This window comes from Arvicanthis niloticus, chromosome 2 (genome assembly GCF_011762505.2).
Source record: "Arvicanthis niloticus isolate mArvNil1 chromosome 2, mArvNil1.pat.X, whole genome shotgun sequence".
NCBI lineage: Eukaryota > Metazoa > Chordata > Mammalia > Rodentia > Muridae > Arvicanthis > Arvicanthis niloticus.
In genome coordinates this window covers 102,240,797-102,257,257 of record NC_047659.1, presented here as the reverse complement: position 1 = coordinate 102,257,257, position 16,461 = coordinate 102,240,797, and the positions used below count along the sequence as shown (strand labels likewise).

At 50.4% G+C, this 16,461-nt stretch overlaps 1 protein-coding gene across 3 annotated transcripts in view; it reads right to left on the bottom strand.

Moving 5' to 3' along the window:
- The window catches only part of Smox (spermine oxidase), a 34,564-nt gene extending 18,520 nt beyond the window's left edge, over nt 1–16,044 (bottom strand). The window contains exon 1 of one of the 3 annotated variants that reach the window (XM_034495818.2): nt 15,869–16,044. The gene's annotated coding sequence lies outside the window, so the exon portion shown is untranslated. Of the gene's footprint in view, nt 1–9,987; nt 10,136–15,868 lie in introns of those variants that run through there. The other 2 variants (XM_034495817.2, XM_076929786.1) reach the window with 2 other exon arrangements.
- Nucleotides 16,045–16,461: the final 417 nt, after the last annotated feature.

Genomic DNA, 16,461 nt, shown 5'->3' with positions numbered 1-16,461 from the left:
AATACAATTACCTAGTGGTTCCCAGGACACAGATGTCTCACTGGGGCTCTATGACTGTCTCATGTCTCAGGACCAAGGCTGCAGCTTTCCAGTCACTGAGCAAAGCTGGATTCCAGGCTGGACTGGTAATTCTCCAGTAAGTGAGCATGGCCACAGCCTGCAAGACACTAGCATGCAGCTCAGCCACCCAGCCAGTGTAGACACCTCTTCCTCATCAACAGGGACCACCTTTGCCGATCCAGCTCATCCACAGGACACTATGTCCCCAACTGTGATTACTGCTGCAAATCTGCCACCACCTTTCAAAGACACAAAATATTCTACCCATCCTGGACCCTCTGAACACAAGTTTTTTGGGTTTTGTTTTTTTGGTTTTTTTGTTTTTTGTTTTTGTTTGTTTGTTTGTTTGTTTGTTTTTTCTGTTTGTATTCCCCCTGGGTGCCAGAGGTAATGTTCTTCTCAGGTTATCCAGTCTGGATTTCCTCACTGCTGCCTGCAGAAGAATACGGCTCCAAGGTCACCAACCCCCTACCCACCCCCACAACACACTTCATCTCCTTTAGAGTCTAGGATCACACCAGCTGAAACCCTCCAAACTAGGTCATTCCTTGTAACCAGCACCACTCCTCTCCCTGAAGCCCTATGCTTACTTGTGAGAGATCTACCCAGGACACAGGTGCCCTCAGCTGCAGTAGACAGAATATCTGCACCCTCCTCAACCAACCCTGTGGACTTCATGAGTCTCTCCAACAGGTAGGACTAACAGCCAGCTTCATCTTCCTTATAGGGATGCTCTTTCCACGCTTCTAGCAGGAGGGAAGGGAGACGGAAGGAAGCTGGGACTGATCCAGGGGAACATCTTTGGGCTGCCTGGCAGATCTGCAGAGGATTTGGAATCTTGAGACCCCCTAGACAATGAAATTATTCTTCTAAGGTAAAAAAGAAAGAAAGAAGGGGGGAAAAAACACTCCCAGAAATCCCACACCAGCTGCCTTGCTGTGCTGGCAAACAAAGGGGCTCTGTGTCTGTGCAGGGCTCCTCCCACCCTCCAGTCTGGGGCAGGCCACCCCAGCCTCCCAGCCAGACCCTTCCCAGCCTTCTCACCCAGGCCACAGTGAGCACAAGGCGTAGCACCACCAAACCAGAAGGGCCAGGCCAATGGACAGGAATAGCGATGTAAACACAGTGGGCAGAACAGGGCAGCCCAGCTCAATATCCTACTTGCTGGCTAAGGAATCCCTAGCCAGGGCCTGCCTTTCTCTAGGCCTCATTTGGCCAACACTTCTGAACTCACCCCAAGAATATCAAATATGCTCCCACCTCCTGGGGTTACATCTCTCAGCCCCACCTGACACCAAGTCAGTCTTCAAGTTTCTCTATCTGCAATATGGGGCAAGTCCACCTGCTTGTGGACTTCTGGGAGAATTAAACAAGACAGCACAGGAGAGAAATGTGGCCAGGAAGAACTATCTCACAAAGGAAGTGTAAGGAAGGAAGGTCTCCAGAGGACCATCCCAGAGGTTGGAGTCACTCCCCCAAGATCCAGAAGCTCCACTGTATGTAAAATAACCCAAAGCTTTGAGCTCAGAGTCCAGCATCAGCTTTGGCCCCAATGCAAACAGGATCCTGACCTTGGGGTCAACCAAACACCAACAACTTGAAATCCCAGCCCAATCCTGACTAGGTCAGAGCCCCTCAACCCTGACTCTGCCTGACCATTCTACCCAGAATCCATGGCCATCAGGCAACTCCAAGTTTACAACAGGGAAACAGGTACCTCATTTCACAGACCAGCAGCAGCCCTGATGACGGCTAAAGCCCTAACTTCCTCCTGGTCCCTGGCTTCTCTCCAGGCACTGAGCCTTTGGTGTGCACATCTTCCCCAAAAATGTAGTTCTGAAAAGGACAACTTTAAAAAGCTTCTTATAAACCTGTTTCAGAAGAAGAGGGGAGTCAGGTACCCGTGGCAGCTTTGACTGGAGTGGAGACAGAGTGAACACACTTCCCTAGTGGAAGTAGTAGGCAGGAGTGGGAGGTGCTCTAGGGGAGGTGATCACCCTGGGCCAGACTCAATTTCCTGCTATGCTGCAAAGTAGAACAGACATGAGGTACTTTTATAGCTCCCTGGAAGGGCAGGTCCAATAGGAAGCCCAGCTGGGTGATCACCAAGAAAAGATAGCTCTCACTCACTTACAATCACAGACAGCCCCCTCCACCACAGTTGTCATGTATGTTCTGAGATGTGATCACCAACTTTTCAATATCAGTAATTTGAATATCCACCACTTACTGGGTGGGTGGCAGATTAGCTGACTTTTGCGTTTTGTTAACTTGACGCAAGCTAGAGTCCTCTGTAAAAGAAGACCTCGCCTGAGAAAATGCCTTCATCAAACCGCCTGTGGGCAAGTCTGTAAGGCATTTTCCTGATTAGTGCTGTAGAAGGGTCAGGTCCATTGTGGGTGGCGCCACCGCTGTGCGGGTGGTCTTGGGTTCTGTAAGAAAACAGGCTGAGCAAGCCTGAGGAGTAAGTCAGTAAGCAGTGTCCCCCATTGTCAGTTCCTGCCTTGGCTTCCTTCTGTGGACTGTGACTCAGGACATGTGAACCAATAAACCCTTTCTCCCCCAAGTTAGTTTTTGGTCAATGTTTTATCGAAGCAATAGAAACCTAAGATAGGTGACCGCAGAGGCTAGAGCCGAGCATATAGCGAGCAACAGTTCTTTATTCTTCCTCAGGCCTCCACCTGTATACAGTGGGGGAAGACTGAACCAGGTGAAAAAATGTGGGTGGAGCTTGAAGGAACCCACCCACAGACCCTCTTCTCACATTAACTAATTACAAAGCATGAACATGACGCTTGATGAAGCTACCCACTTCACAAAGTGCTGTCTTATGGTAGGGGAGGAACAAAGACATCAGGAAAGAAGGGTCAGGCTGTATCCCACCTGTCGCAGGTGCTGAGTGCTGGCTTCCAAGATGCCCCTTCTGGTACTCATGCCCTACTGAAGTCCTCTCCTCTTGACTGACCTTTGTAGCTAAGAGGATATTGCAGGAATAATGGGATGTGACACCTAAAACTGGGTTATAAAAGACACAGTGGCCATGCCATCTTGACAAGGAGAAGTGACCCGGCAGGGGAGCAGATCCTCCAGCCCCAGAGACTTCAGATGCCTGCAGCCTCCCAGGAGATCCTGAGTCGGAACCACCCAGCTCAACTGCATCCTCATTCCTGACTCATAGAAGAGCTACAGGTGACGATTTCGCTATTTTAAAACTACTAGCTCTGAGGCAATTTGTTGCTGAGAAACAGATAATGAATGACCTCGAGTCTCCCACCTAGGAAGCCTTAAGGGGGAGATCCCCAGGCAACACATCCATCACTTGGGAGATCCAGCCCCCACTGTTCTGAAAACCAGAACTAGAAAGCAGGCCCACTGACAGGAACATCAGCCCCCAGGAGATGTCTTCAAACACCTGTACTCACACTAGCTCATTTAAGTCAGACTCCATGGGACAGGAGCACAAACCCAAGTTTTATTTTAGAGTCATCTGTGAAGCTAATTTCAAGCCAAGGTTCCAGAGCAGGCTTCAAATGCAGAGACGCCAGGAGACTGCTAGTATATCAGAGGAGGAGGGTGACAGAGCTGAGGCCGGGTCATGGTCAAGGTCCCCTTGGATGTTGTCATTGTCTAGCTCCCAAAGTCCTCGGTAGCCCAGGTGAGGAGTACACCTCAAGTCATGAGTGTCCTTACATAACACAACATTCATCCATGTCTTCTTCACCTTTTCTACAGCCTCTTCCTCTGCAGGAATGGCCCCAAGACATAGGGCTGGAGTCTAACCAAACAAGCCTGGAAAGCCTTTTCTTATCCCTAAAGTACAAACAACCAAAACAATTGGCCTGGTCTGGCTCCTATTCTCCCTGTCAGAAGTACTCAGTGAGATCTATATTTGCATGTAAGATTCAGCCTTGTCTTGTATTGCATTTGACCCTGTGAAGGACAGAACATCAAATTATCGAGACAGAACTGAGACTCACAGCTGGATAGCTCAAAGGTACACAACAGGCAGCTAAGATCCAGACTGGGAAACCTAATACAGGCAAGGAAGGAATCAATTTCATTCCTAGATGGTGATACTTAGAGATACTGCTGATGAGAATAACTCATGAGACCAAGGCTGTCCTCCCTACCAAAGGTCTCCTGGCTGAGTCCTGAGGCCCTGGGTCCCAGATGCATTCACCTGACCTTCTTTCCATGCCTAAAGAGTTGGGAATAGACGACATGTCAGCAGGAGTGGGGAGGACGCATCCCACCTTCTCCTCAGAGTCTTTAGCTGTGCCCATGACTCTCATGGAGACAAGAGATACAGACAAGCCCTGTGCTATACCTAGGGGGAAACTAGCCCTCCCAACCTCTAACCCTCCCACTGGATGATAAGATACCCTATGAATAGCATCCCCATCCCTTCTCTCCAAAGGAAAGGAGTCATACAGTCACTCAAACAGTATACAGGCATCAGTCTCCACAGGCTGTATTCCAGAGGATGTTGAGTCTGGGTGGACACAGGACATGTGGGTGGGATGTGGTGAGTTTCTTGTTAAAGCACATGAGTATTCTAGGCCTGGACTGGGCAGATCTAAAGACAACTGGATATAGCACTTAACAAGTTTGAGAAAAACTATGAGCCAGCGCCAGGTAGAAGGGGCATTTGTTGAGCAAGTTTTAATAAGTGTTACTCTGTGGCAGCCCTGAGCACCAGGACTACAGAGAAGCTAGAGCTGACCCCTTAAAACCTGACAAGTCAGAGCTTACAAGGGCCACAAAGAAAGAGGTCAGGGTGGAGGGCAGGGGCAGCACTGGCACAGAGGAAGTGAGAATGCTACGTGGACCTCCCGGAACTTACTGAGAGGCAGGATGTGGAGTCAAGGCAGGCCAGCATGACTTCAGTGACCAGTCATGACACTGCTGGGATAAAGCCAGACTAAGTCTTTGTTATCTATCTAGCTGACCCTTTTACTCCTTGTGATAAGCCTAGAGTGTGAGAAAGATAAAAACCTACCCAAGGCCAAACACCTGATGCAGGCCCCACTTGCTAAAGGGTAAAGCCTGGACTCTGGCCCTGAGCCCTGTCCTGCCAGAATCATCACCAGAGATAGGCAAGCTTCTGCAGGTCACAATTCCCAGCACACCCCCAAAACACAGTAGAACTGCACTGGGTATCACGTCCTACCTCAAGAAGCCACCATCACCTGCAGACACAGGCCAACCCACCCCAGATGTGAGTCATCCAGCCCAGAGCCAGATGCAAAAGAGATCTATCCTTGTTAGATACTGAAAGATGGACACCTAGAACACGTAAGCTGGCAGGTGAGGGGTGGCTTCCCCACAGGCTGGTGCTGTGGAAAAGGAGACCAGCATAGTCAGCACTTTCTGCTGACTCTTTAAAACCACTTGCAAAAAAATGAGGCTGTGAACACAACTCAGCCGCTCAGCTCCCCCTCACCCTCAGTGGCCCTCGTGACTCTGCACAAAGCCCAACTGTGCATGACTGTAGACCCAGGGAGGCGGGGGTCCCCAGCAAGCCTGTCCTCTCTCCTGAGTCACAGAGCCTCCACTTCACCCAGCCGAAGACTTGTGCTCCCTGAATGCAAAAAAAAAAAAAAAAAAAAAAAAAAAAAAACAAAACCACTTCAGCCCCACAATGCAGAGCTGTCTAACGTTTGCTGGATCTGGGGAGCATTTGCAGGGAGCGAGGCCTTGTCTTCAATAAAGCCCTTTCTAGCAAGACTTCCACTCAAAGGTCGCCTCATTACACCACGAAGTACAAAGCTGAGGTGCATGATCACATACTGCACTTGCATTAACAAAGTAATGCCCCCCAATCCAACAAGAGGTGAATACCAGAGAAGACAGGCTGCTGTTTGACTTTAATGTTCTGTACCAAGCTCTGTGCTAGACTCTCTGCTCAGTGCATCCTTCACGCTCACAAGCACCCTGCTATCCACTGTACAGATGAGGAAACAGGTAACAAGGGCTGCAGAGACAGATGGAGGCCACCGGGGGCCAGACTCCAGTTGTTATTCAGGTCTCACCCTCACCACCCTACCCTGAGAGGCAATCCCAAGGGCTGCTTCAGGCAAGCTACTTCTCTTATTCTATCTCTCTCCATGGACTAACACTACATTATCCCTGGCACTTGGGCAGGAAAGAGTCATCTCAAAGCCTGGCAGTTCACCCCAGCTGCACAGCCAAAACCCGGGACCGTCACTAGGAAGCCACCTGCGTCTTGGCCTGGGTGCCTGGCAGGGTGGGCCACAGAGGTTTGCCAGGCAAATACCATGTAAGACTCAGCCTTTAGCCTTGGTTCCTCCTTCATAAATAGGGTAGGGGATGTGGCAGTGTTGCTTTGCCTGACCAAATGGAAACTCCAAGACAACCCATGACCCCCACTAAAACTCAGTCACCTCCTCTCACTAGCCCAATACTCCCCCCCAACCCCCCCACCCCAGTCACTTTAAGCTGCTAACAAGTCACAGGACCTGCCACCAAAGGGCTCTTCACAATACCCAAGCAGGTAGCGTAACCCCCACACAAACAAGCAGTCTATAAAATCAATGGTGTTCCCAGCCAAGCCTACAGCTGGGTCTAGGTCCTGTGACTTATCCCATAAAACACCTGGAGAGCTAAGGCGCTGAGTCCTTTTGTTAAGTTCAAAGAGACTCAGCAACTCCCTGCTTTTGAAGTCAGGTCTGCTCAAGACACTCTGCCAATACTGTTACTATGAACAAGTTGAAGGTACAGAGTGTAGTGCCAAACACCTTCCTGCAGAATGTTCCAGTTGGTCCACACTGCAACCCTTTGGGTTCGGGAAGGTTATACAAGTCATTCTATGAGACACTAACCCTGGCCCTCACTCTAATTTTCATGAGAGTCACATTTGACTCCTTCCCAAAGCTATCCTCCAAGCTCCAAATCTGTCTGCATTATATGTGATTTCTAAGTTAATCTACCGAGGTTAAGGATAGTAATAACGTACCGACTAATGAAAACTGCCTCTTACACTTTCTTCAGAGTGTTTGCCCACGACATCCTAGGTCTCCTGCCAGCATTATCCTAAGATCTATTTGACTCAGAATCTAGGATTTTACCAACCTTCCATGGCCAACACCCTTAGCTCCAGAATCAAGAAACAAGCAGATGGGCAGAGTAAGGGTGGGGTACAGTTGAAGGTTTGGGTGCAGGTTCTAAGGGGGAGGAGGGATTGGATAAGGACAGAGCATCAAGCCAGATAGCCTAGAACCTGGGGTGGATCAGTGTCCCCTTTAACAAAAGAATAGCCCAGGTCTCAGCTTGGGGGTTAGGACAGGGGGTTGGGGGGAACTAGCTCATAGCTGGCACCTGTGGCCACATTCTTTGCTTTGTTTTTTAATAAATCCCAAGAAGCAGGCAGAGAAATGAATGGCAGGAATATGGAACCCCACACCAGGCCATTCAGCTATGCTTAAATGCAAATGCTTTTCTTCAACCTTTAACCTTGGTCCTCCATCCCTGGATGTACAGAGAGCCCAGGGCTCCAGCCTGTTTGAGGAGGAAGGAGCAAGGGCAAAGGAGACACCAAGGAGACACATCACAGGACTGGGTTGAGGCTGGTGGGAAGCCCCAGTGAGCAGCCTCCTCCTGGATTTCCCAGGGGGAACCAAGGCAGCAGCAGCACCAAGGGGGTGATCGATCACCTGACACAGCGAAGTCCGGCTCCTCCTCTAGGACTGCTGGAATGCCACACCTTGCCTCCCAACCTGAGCTGGTGAACAAAGAGTCTTCAGGCTGCAGATGTGCAGGGAAAAGGTCGGGGAGCTCCAGCTGTCCCCACCAGTCACAGGGAAGTGGGGAGCAGGCACCCTGAACCCACCTCTTCCTCTCCTGTGCTGACTACACCCACTGTGGGAAGGTCACAGAGTGAGACTCCTAATATTTTGCAGAAAGACAGAATCTGAAGAGTCACATTAACAACCCAACCACTCCCCACACTTTGAGCCAGGAAGGGGCACAGATACCAGGGAACCCTGTACCCCACCCCTTCACTGTGTACTGTGCCATATTTCTCACTAAATCATTGTGCTGATCACATAAAAAGAAAAAAAAAAAAAAAAAAACCTCAGTGGCTCCCCAGGGCCTAAGTAACTAGTACAGGTTCCTACCAGTCTCTTACATTTTATTGTCTGTTGTTGCTGCTATTTTTTAAGTTCTGAGATAGGGTCTCACTCTATAACCCAACCTAAAACTCTTGGCAGGTTCCTGGCACTGGGACTGCATATGTCCTGCTTGGACACTGTTTTCTCTCAGGGATCTGACTCCCAGCCCCAAGCCTATGATATCTTACCCCTCTTTCCTACATCCTCACCCTACTGGCCACTACTCCTGAAGCCAGTCCCTGTGGCACTAACCCCCACTCTTCCTTTTCTTAAACATGGCACTAGTTCAGCAGGGTCCCACCCAGCCTTGGGAGTATCTCTGCTGGCTCTTCAGCCCCTCTCATCCAGGGGAGGCACGTCCCTGGGTTCTTCCTGGAGACATTGCTTCCATCCGTTTATTAATCATACTAGTCAAAACTTCAAGGTGGTGTTCCAACACAGCCCTTCAAAGGAGGTAATATTTTCCCATGGCATAAATAAGAAACTGAGTCACAGGGATCACAACCTTGCTCGGGTAACTTCTGAATGAGAGGGTGAGGAGCAGTGCATTAAGAAGAGTAGCAGGGTGATGTAACATAGGTGGGAGCCCCTTCCAGAATCAGAAGATCCAGGCCTGCTACCATCATGTCCTGGACATCGCATTAGGCCTTCTGGGTCCCTCAATCAAGACAGCAGTGAGCACAAGAGCCCAAGCCCAGCTCTGAGCCTGGGATCCATTATGCCACCCCTCCTTCTACAGAGCTAGACTGTGGAATTATGCCTGTCCTACCAAGACTCATTCTCTCAGGAAGCTATCCCTCAACCCTTCCTTTACTCCCATGGTGTTTGTGGTCTCCAGTGAGCAGCACCCTTCCACATCAGCCATCCCCACAGGGAATTTTCCTGCTCAGTAAGGTATTAGATCTTTAAGAACACACATTCTGCCAGGCAGTGGTGGCGCACGCCTTTAATCCCAGCACTTGCCTTTAATCCCAGCACTTGCCTTTAATCCCAGCACTTGGGAGGCAGAGGCAGGCAGATTTCTGAGTTCAAGGCCAGCCTGGTCTACAGAGTGAGTTCCAGGACAGCCAGGGCTATACAGAGAAACCCTGTCTCGAAAAAAGAAAAGAAAAGAAAAAAAGAACACACATTCCCTTAGCCAAACCATCTTGAGAAACATGAGATCATCTTTCTTTCCTATAGAACTTGTCCAGACCTCAAAATCTCATGAACACACCGTGACCCTCCCACAAGACTTGCCAATTTCTTCTCTTATCTGTTCCCTAATCACTAAGGAGTCTTAAAGCAGTCTTTGAGAAATGTTGCACCCCCTCATCCCTCAGAAAAAGTGGGAGACAGGTTTGGCTGTACCCTTCTTGGAAGAGTTAGTAGAACATCTGTAGAACTTAACATTAAAGCAGGCCAACCCCAACCCTGTCGGCCCCTCTGGGCACAGGGTGGCATTCACCTTCAGTGTCCATCTTCCCACCTTTTGCCGGAGAGTGGTGGCTGCATGCTGGTGATGCTAGCATCTAATAGGACCTCAACTGACTTTAGGCTGCGCTGAGCCAGGAGAGCAAGGAGCCTTGGGAGAGCCCAAAGCAAGCCAGACTGTTTTCCACACAAATTACTCACTCTCCTGCAACATTAGCACACAACTTTTAATGGTAAACCAGAACTTAGGTGTATTATGCTGCTACTCTGGAAATACACAGCGCCCCACCCAACAAACTCTGTGACATCACTCCATGGGGGAACAGAACCTCTCTGTTTACAGACAAGGAAATTGAGATGGCAAAAGGGAGCAGACACTTGCCTGTAGTGGTTCAGCCAGGCCCTGACTCCCAAATACACTGGGGAGGTGACCAGGCAGAGTAAGACCACAGCCGCAGCTCATGTGACCATCAACAACAGCAACAGGGTCTCCCAAAGGGAAGGAGAATGACAGAGGTCTTGTCAGAAGTGTCACAGTTGTACTGAAGCTGAAGCCAGCTGCAGCCCCAATCTCTCGCTCCGCCCTGGCTAGAGGAAGGGTGCTCACCCCAGATTGGCTACCCCACCAGACTATGCTGCAAGCAAAGATAAGGTGCCCTGCCTACCATCTACACGTCGCCCTGTGTAAGACCCAGTCATCCTAGAAACCCCATTTGCTCCTGGGGCTCTAAGAAATCAGACCTGAGCTGCCAGCCTCCGAGACCCAAGTTCCCATAGGTCCTTCATCTAGCGCTACTTCCAAGGAGGCCATCCTCAGGTATCCTCTACACCCCTTTCCCTACAAAGGTAACTCTGAATTCTGCCAAACAGTCCATAAGGGACTGTAGGTCCCATCTAAATTGAGCCTGTCCCACAGGACACAGGTCTAAATTCACTGCACAGATAGCGACCAATGGATTAGCAATTCTGCACTGCATAAGCAATTAGAAATGCAGAGTCTCGGTCAGGCATGGTGCACACTTTTAATCACAGCACTCTGGAGGCAGAGGCAGGTGGGTTTCTGCAAGTTGGCAGCAAGTTTGGTCTAATTAGTGAGTTCCAGGACAGCCAGAAATATATAGTTTAGACACTGTCTAGAAGAGAAGAGAAGAGAAGAGAAGAGAAGAGAAGAGAAGAGAAGAGAAGAGAAGAGAAGAGTCGAGTCCTAGGCCTCACTCCAAACCCACTCTGTCAATCAGACAGAACTGACTTGCATTTTAGTAAGCTGAGGAGGTGGTACATCTGTGTTCATGTTTGAGAACCATTTTTTTTAAAACCACAGCTCTAATCATATTAAGGACAGCCATGGCCTAGAACCTTCCATGGTTTCCTGGAGCCTGGTATAAGTCCAGAGTTTGCAGCTGGGCAATCAAACTTTTTCCCAGCCTAGCTTCAACCTACTTCCCTAAGCTTGACCTCCCTTCCCACCCTGTAATGCTACGAATCCCCAGACAGACTTCAGGACACCCTCAAAGCACTACTTCTTCCAGGAAGCGTCTCTGAACTGCACCTGGCATGGCTCTTCTATTTCCTGAACAGTGAGGACCACGCCCTTTGTTCCTGTTGCCTCTCAACACCAGACTGGGCATGGAAGATTCCAAGTGCCAAATGACATCTAAGAAGTCACAGTGTCCAGCTCAGACTCTGCCCTAGCCTCCAATTCAGCAAACTAGGATACGGGCATAAACAGACCTCCTCAATGAACTTCCTGACAACTACAGCAATGTGCTGTGTATGTCTCAGTTTCCCTGAGAATGCCCAGCAATCCTACTTTCTCTTCTTGGGAGGAGACAGAGGATCTTCCCGAGTGGAGAAACAAATCCCTAAACACTGGAGCTCAGAATGTGTGATGAACATCATGTCTGTGTGGTCAGCAGCCCCTCCTCAGCCAGTAAAGGCCCTGGGGTGGTCATGTCTGGAGGTGTCCCTGGAAAAGGCTCACAGACACTGCTGCCCTGGTCTGGGTCCCAGAACCTGCAACCCTTAGAAAACCATTGAGAACATAGTCCCACAAAACTGCTGGCCTCCACAGCCCCCAGGAGCAAAGAGGTCAGCTCTCTCAACCCATTTTACAGAAAGACAGAAAGAGGCCAATGGCACTTCCAATCCTCCTCTATCCCTCAGCTCCATATCCACATCCAGCCCATCTCAGACCCAAGCTGGGCTCCAGAGCCAAGATGGAAGCACTACCTCATTGTTCTAGGTAGAATCAGAGAGAGGCTGGATATCTTCAGAGCCCTACTGAGCTCTGTCCTCTCCAGGGAGGGGGAAGTCAAGAAGCAAAGACAGAGACATAAACCAAGAGGTGACATTCTAATTAGTGTTTAAAGTCACAGAGTCCCCCCACCTCAAACTCTGATATCAGTGTACATGAACCCCAATTACTTGACTTGGGTTTGGAATTCATTCCAGAAGAGAGAGTGAAGTCGGAAGCAGAGACTTGGCAACCCGCTCCAAGCAAGTTCTCCAGCTTTAGAGGGTATCGGACACCCCTGCAAGGCAGGAAAGGCCCTTGTTTATTAAGAAGCCATCCACTGGCCCAAATCCTGGAGCCATGGGAGAAGTGGCCTGGATTCCAGAACCAGACCTCTCACTCTGCCAGTCTTAATCGTAATACTGTGCCTTCAGTCTGCCCTCAATCAAATGGAAGTAAAGGCAACCATGTAAGTTGCTAAGAGCATTAGAAGAGTCAATATCTCAAGAGTCCTCAAAACAATATCTAGTGCTCACTGAGCACACTAGGTCCTTGTCATGGCCACTTGCCCTTGGCTAGGCTTCCTCTCTCCTCAGGATGCCCTCTTTGCTCCCACCTATGCCCTTTCTAGATTTGCCAGCCTCAGATATGAATTGCCAGCTCCTAGCTTCAGCATTTGACCCACAGCGTGACCTCTGGGTCCCTCCTAGGTTTCCCCATCAAGATCCCAACTCCCCTCCCTTCCATATCAATGGTTGTCTGGTCTCCCCCTCTACCATGAAATGATGGCCCCATAACTCAACACTCCAGCCACCGGTCTGTACAAGCTGGAAAGCTGTGGATACCAAGATGAGGGTCCATAAAGAGGCACACCCCCAAACCCAGCTTCTCCCTCTCAACTTTCTGCCACCCTTAGTCTGAGCATGCAGCAACCACCCAAGGGAGTGGGTTGAAAATAGATCTCAGACTGTCCTCATGTCCTGAATTAGAGCCTGATTCCTACATTACCAATATCCACTCGCTCACACACACACACACACACACACACACACCCACACACACCTGGATGTCTAGCCAAAAAAGCAAAGGAAATCATTTAGCTGCAATTGACAATGACCCTCATGCGCCTTGTTAAACGGGGATGACCCCAAAGTACCCATATCTTCTCTGCTTCCCCTTTTCACATCCTACTGGCTGGCTCACATTCTTGCATCAATTTTCACAACTGCTTTTGTAGAAACAAAACAAAAAAACCTTCAGGATCACTTAAAACTACAGGAGTCTCCAGTGCTAACTAACTGTAATGTCCTTTTTGTTTGTTTGTTTGTTTCCAGTCCAGCCCAACCTCATCTTTGTGGCTCAAGGTTTCCTGAGTGTTACCAACAGGGTACCAAGCAAAATGCTCCAGGTATAGCCATGGGCCAACCAGTCAAGGTTAGGAAGCCAAACAAAGTCAAGACAACTAACTGTAACTAAGAGTTTACCAACTCTTACACATAAAATGAAGTTACATATACATAATGGATCACACAGCCTAGGGTGGTGTCTGGGGGAAGTTATACTTAAATTTAGAAGTAATATATATATATATATATATATATATATATATATATATATATATATATATATATATATATATAAAGCATGCCGGGCGGTGGTGGCGCACGCCTTTAATCCCAGCGCTTGGGAGGCAGAGACAGGCGGATTTTCTGAGTTCAAGGCCAGCCTGGTCTACAGAGTGAGTTCCAGGACAGCCAGGGCTACACAGAGAAACCCTGTCTCGAAAAACCAATATATATATATATATATATATATATATATATATATATATATATGCATGCAAAGTATACTCAGTAAAAGCACTGAGGGAAAAAAATCTTCAAGTCAAAGAAGATATCACAAGCAAAGTTCCTGGATAACGAAAAAGCTTAGGGTGTTGAAGAGATAGAAGTGACTCAGGAAGAATATAAAGAATATAAAGGTGTCAAGAGTCAAATAAGGCTGGGAGGTCATCAGTGGCCACATGACGGAGGGTCAACTAGGCCAAGGGAAAGCTCTGAGATTTTATTCAAGTGTAATAAGAAGCCATCAAGGCATAAAATGATCTGATCAAAATGTTCTATGTTATTCTTGCCGCTCTGTTAAAAATAGATGCAAAGAAGATAAGTGTGTGTGCTGGAGAGGGCTACTACAATATTCAGGGAGACTTAAAAGGTGGCTCGGCGTGGGGCAGTAGCCTGAGGCGAGGGTAATGGAATCACAGCATGGAGAACGGACCCTAGATGGACTCTGTAGAAAGGACCAAGAGGCCTTGTTCCAGGACTGGCTGTGAAGGGTGGGTGGGAAGGTCTGTGCTGCCTGTCCTAAGAGATGGGTAGATTACCAGCCACTCTCAGATGTCAGGAACCAAGAGGATTCTGCCCCCGGTTTTATCAGAATTCTGCTTCATCCACATTAAGGACATCAAAAGACTGGTAGGAACCAGCTGAGGCCAGAGACAAAATCTGCCATTGAAAATCATGAGCATGAAACCACTTAAGATCTTTGTGTTCTGGGCTGGAGAGATGGCTCATAGGTTAAGCACACTAGCTGTTCTTCCAGAGAACAAGAGTTCAGTTCCCAGCATCCACATGACAGCTTACTTGTAAATGAAGTTCCAGGAATCTGACAACCTCACACACATATATGCAGGCATAATACTAGTGCACATAAAATAAGTCAAAACAGAGATCTTTGTGTTCACAAATTGGGTTTTTTTTTTTTTTTTTTTAATCATAAGAAAGAATGAACACAGGTAGAAAGCGAACGGAGGATGATGAGAAGGGCAGTCAGGAGAGGGGATGCTGAGAACAGAGCCCTGGGGCCTTCCAACATTTAACAGCGAAATTAAGGAGAAGGGGCAGGCTAAGGCAGGCCGTTAGGCGGGAGAAACTGGAGCACCCAGGCAAAGATACAACTCTAGGACAGAGCTTTCTAGGAGCTGCTGCAAGGCAAGCAAAACCTGCTAGAGTGGCCCTGGATGGACTGCAGAAGGAAAAGGTGCTTGTCTCTTAGGGGCACTGCTAACGTCAGCACTTCCGAGGAGACCCTTGTGTTGGGAATTGAGTCCCTGGCTGAAGGGGGCGGAGAGGGGGGTGGCAGGGCAGGGCAGGGAGGGGGATGAGGTTCAAAGCCAAAAAGGGAGACTGTGAAATGAGAGGGCGGACAAAGACTGTTCTCAAAACCTGCTGGGTAAGAAATGCCAGAGACACATAAGGGGATGGTCACAATGCCCAGGAGCCCAAAAGGAAGCAGCCCTTCAAACCCTCTAATACTCCTTCCTCTGTAGGAGAAAAGGGACAGAGGCAGCAGAACACAAATGAGGGCCATTCACACACTTTCTTGACCTTCTCTTTACCCCGAGCCTGGGTGACTTCCACTCGGCACCTGCTGTTTCCCCCAAGCTCGGCCAAGTGGACCCCGGGCGGGACCGTGCTGTGCCACTACCAGTAGATTCCTCCAACAACCTGTGACCACGGCTCGCTGAAGGGCCAGGCACTGAGTGGTTTGCTCCTGGTGCAAGACCCAAAAGGTCCGCGCACCGCTCACCTGCTCCACAGCCGCGCCACCTTCAAGCCGGCGGCCGGCCTCCGCACCCCTTCCTGGCGAAACGACTGCTCCAACGCGCCCTACCCTTCGTCAGCCTAGCTCTGGCCAAGCCGAGCAGCCTGCGAGCCCCGGGGGCAGCCCGCCGAAGAACTGCTCCCCACTCCTCCAGCCGTCCCAAGGAGACCGGCAGCCACCCGGCCGCCGCCGCGCCAGCTGTGTTCCCTCCCCTCCACAGCGCACACCCTCCGGGCCGCCCGACTGCCTCGCCGGCTTTGTCTGAGCCGCCGCGCGGGGCGTCCGGGGGATGCGGCCCGGACCCCGGGGTCGTGGCCAGCCCAGGCAGCCTCCACTGCCCACCGTCCGCCGCCGGCCTCCATCGGGAGCCCCTCGCCCGCGCGGCTCCGTGGCTGCCTGCGCCCGAATCGGGGAGGCCGCGCCGTACCTTTCCCTGCGGAGCCGGGGAGCGTCTTCGCGAGCGGCCTCGGCCTCTCCGCCTCCCCTCCTCCGCAGCCACCGGGCTTCCTCCTGCAGCCGCCGCCGGGACCGTAGGGCCGAGCCAGCCGCTGCGGCCTGTGCGGGGGCCCCGCTCCGCCTCGCGTCCCCGGCCCACCCCGCCTGTGCGCTCCGCCCCGGACCCGCCCACCGGGGGCGGGGAGCCCGAGGCCACCCAGCCTGGAGTTGCCGGCGGCACAGCCACCTGCGCTCCCCTATCTCACGAATGGGACGCCTCACCCACCTATCCGCCCTGGAACAGGGCCAGCCCCGCGCTGCCCCGCCCTACAAAGCCAAGGAGGAGGTCTTCCGGCACCAAAAGAGCGCGGCACCCGCCTCAGTTTACCCAGACTCTGCCGCTCTTTCGAAAGGAAGGGAAGAGGACCCCTCTTGTCCTAAGCTATCTCTCCTCCTGCAGGTCTCAGTTGGGTGCCCGCGTGAACCAGGATACTCAGGTGAAAGAAAGAGAATGCTCACATTCCCTCAATGCCCTGCCCATGTTCTGAAGTGGCCCTTTTTAAGAAGTGTATTTCCCTAGTAAAA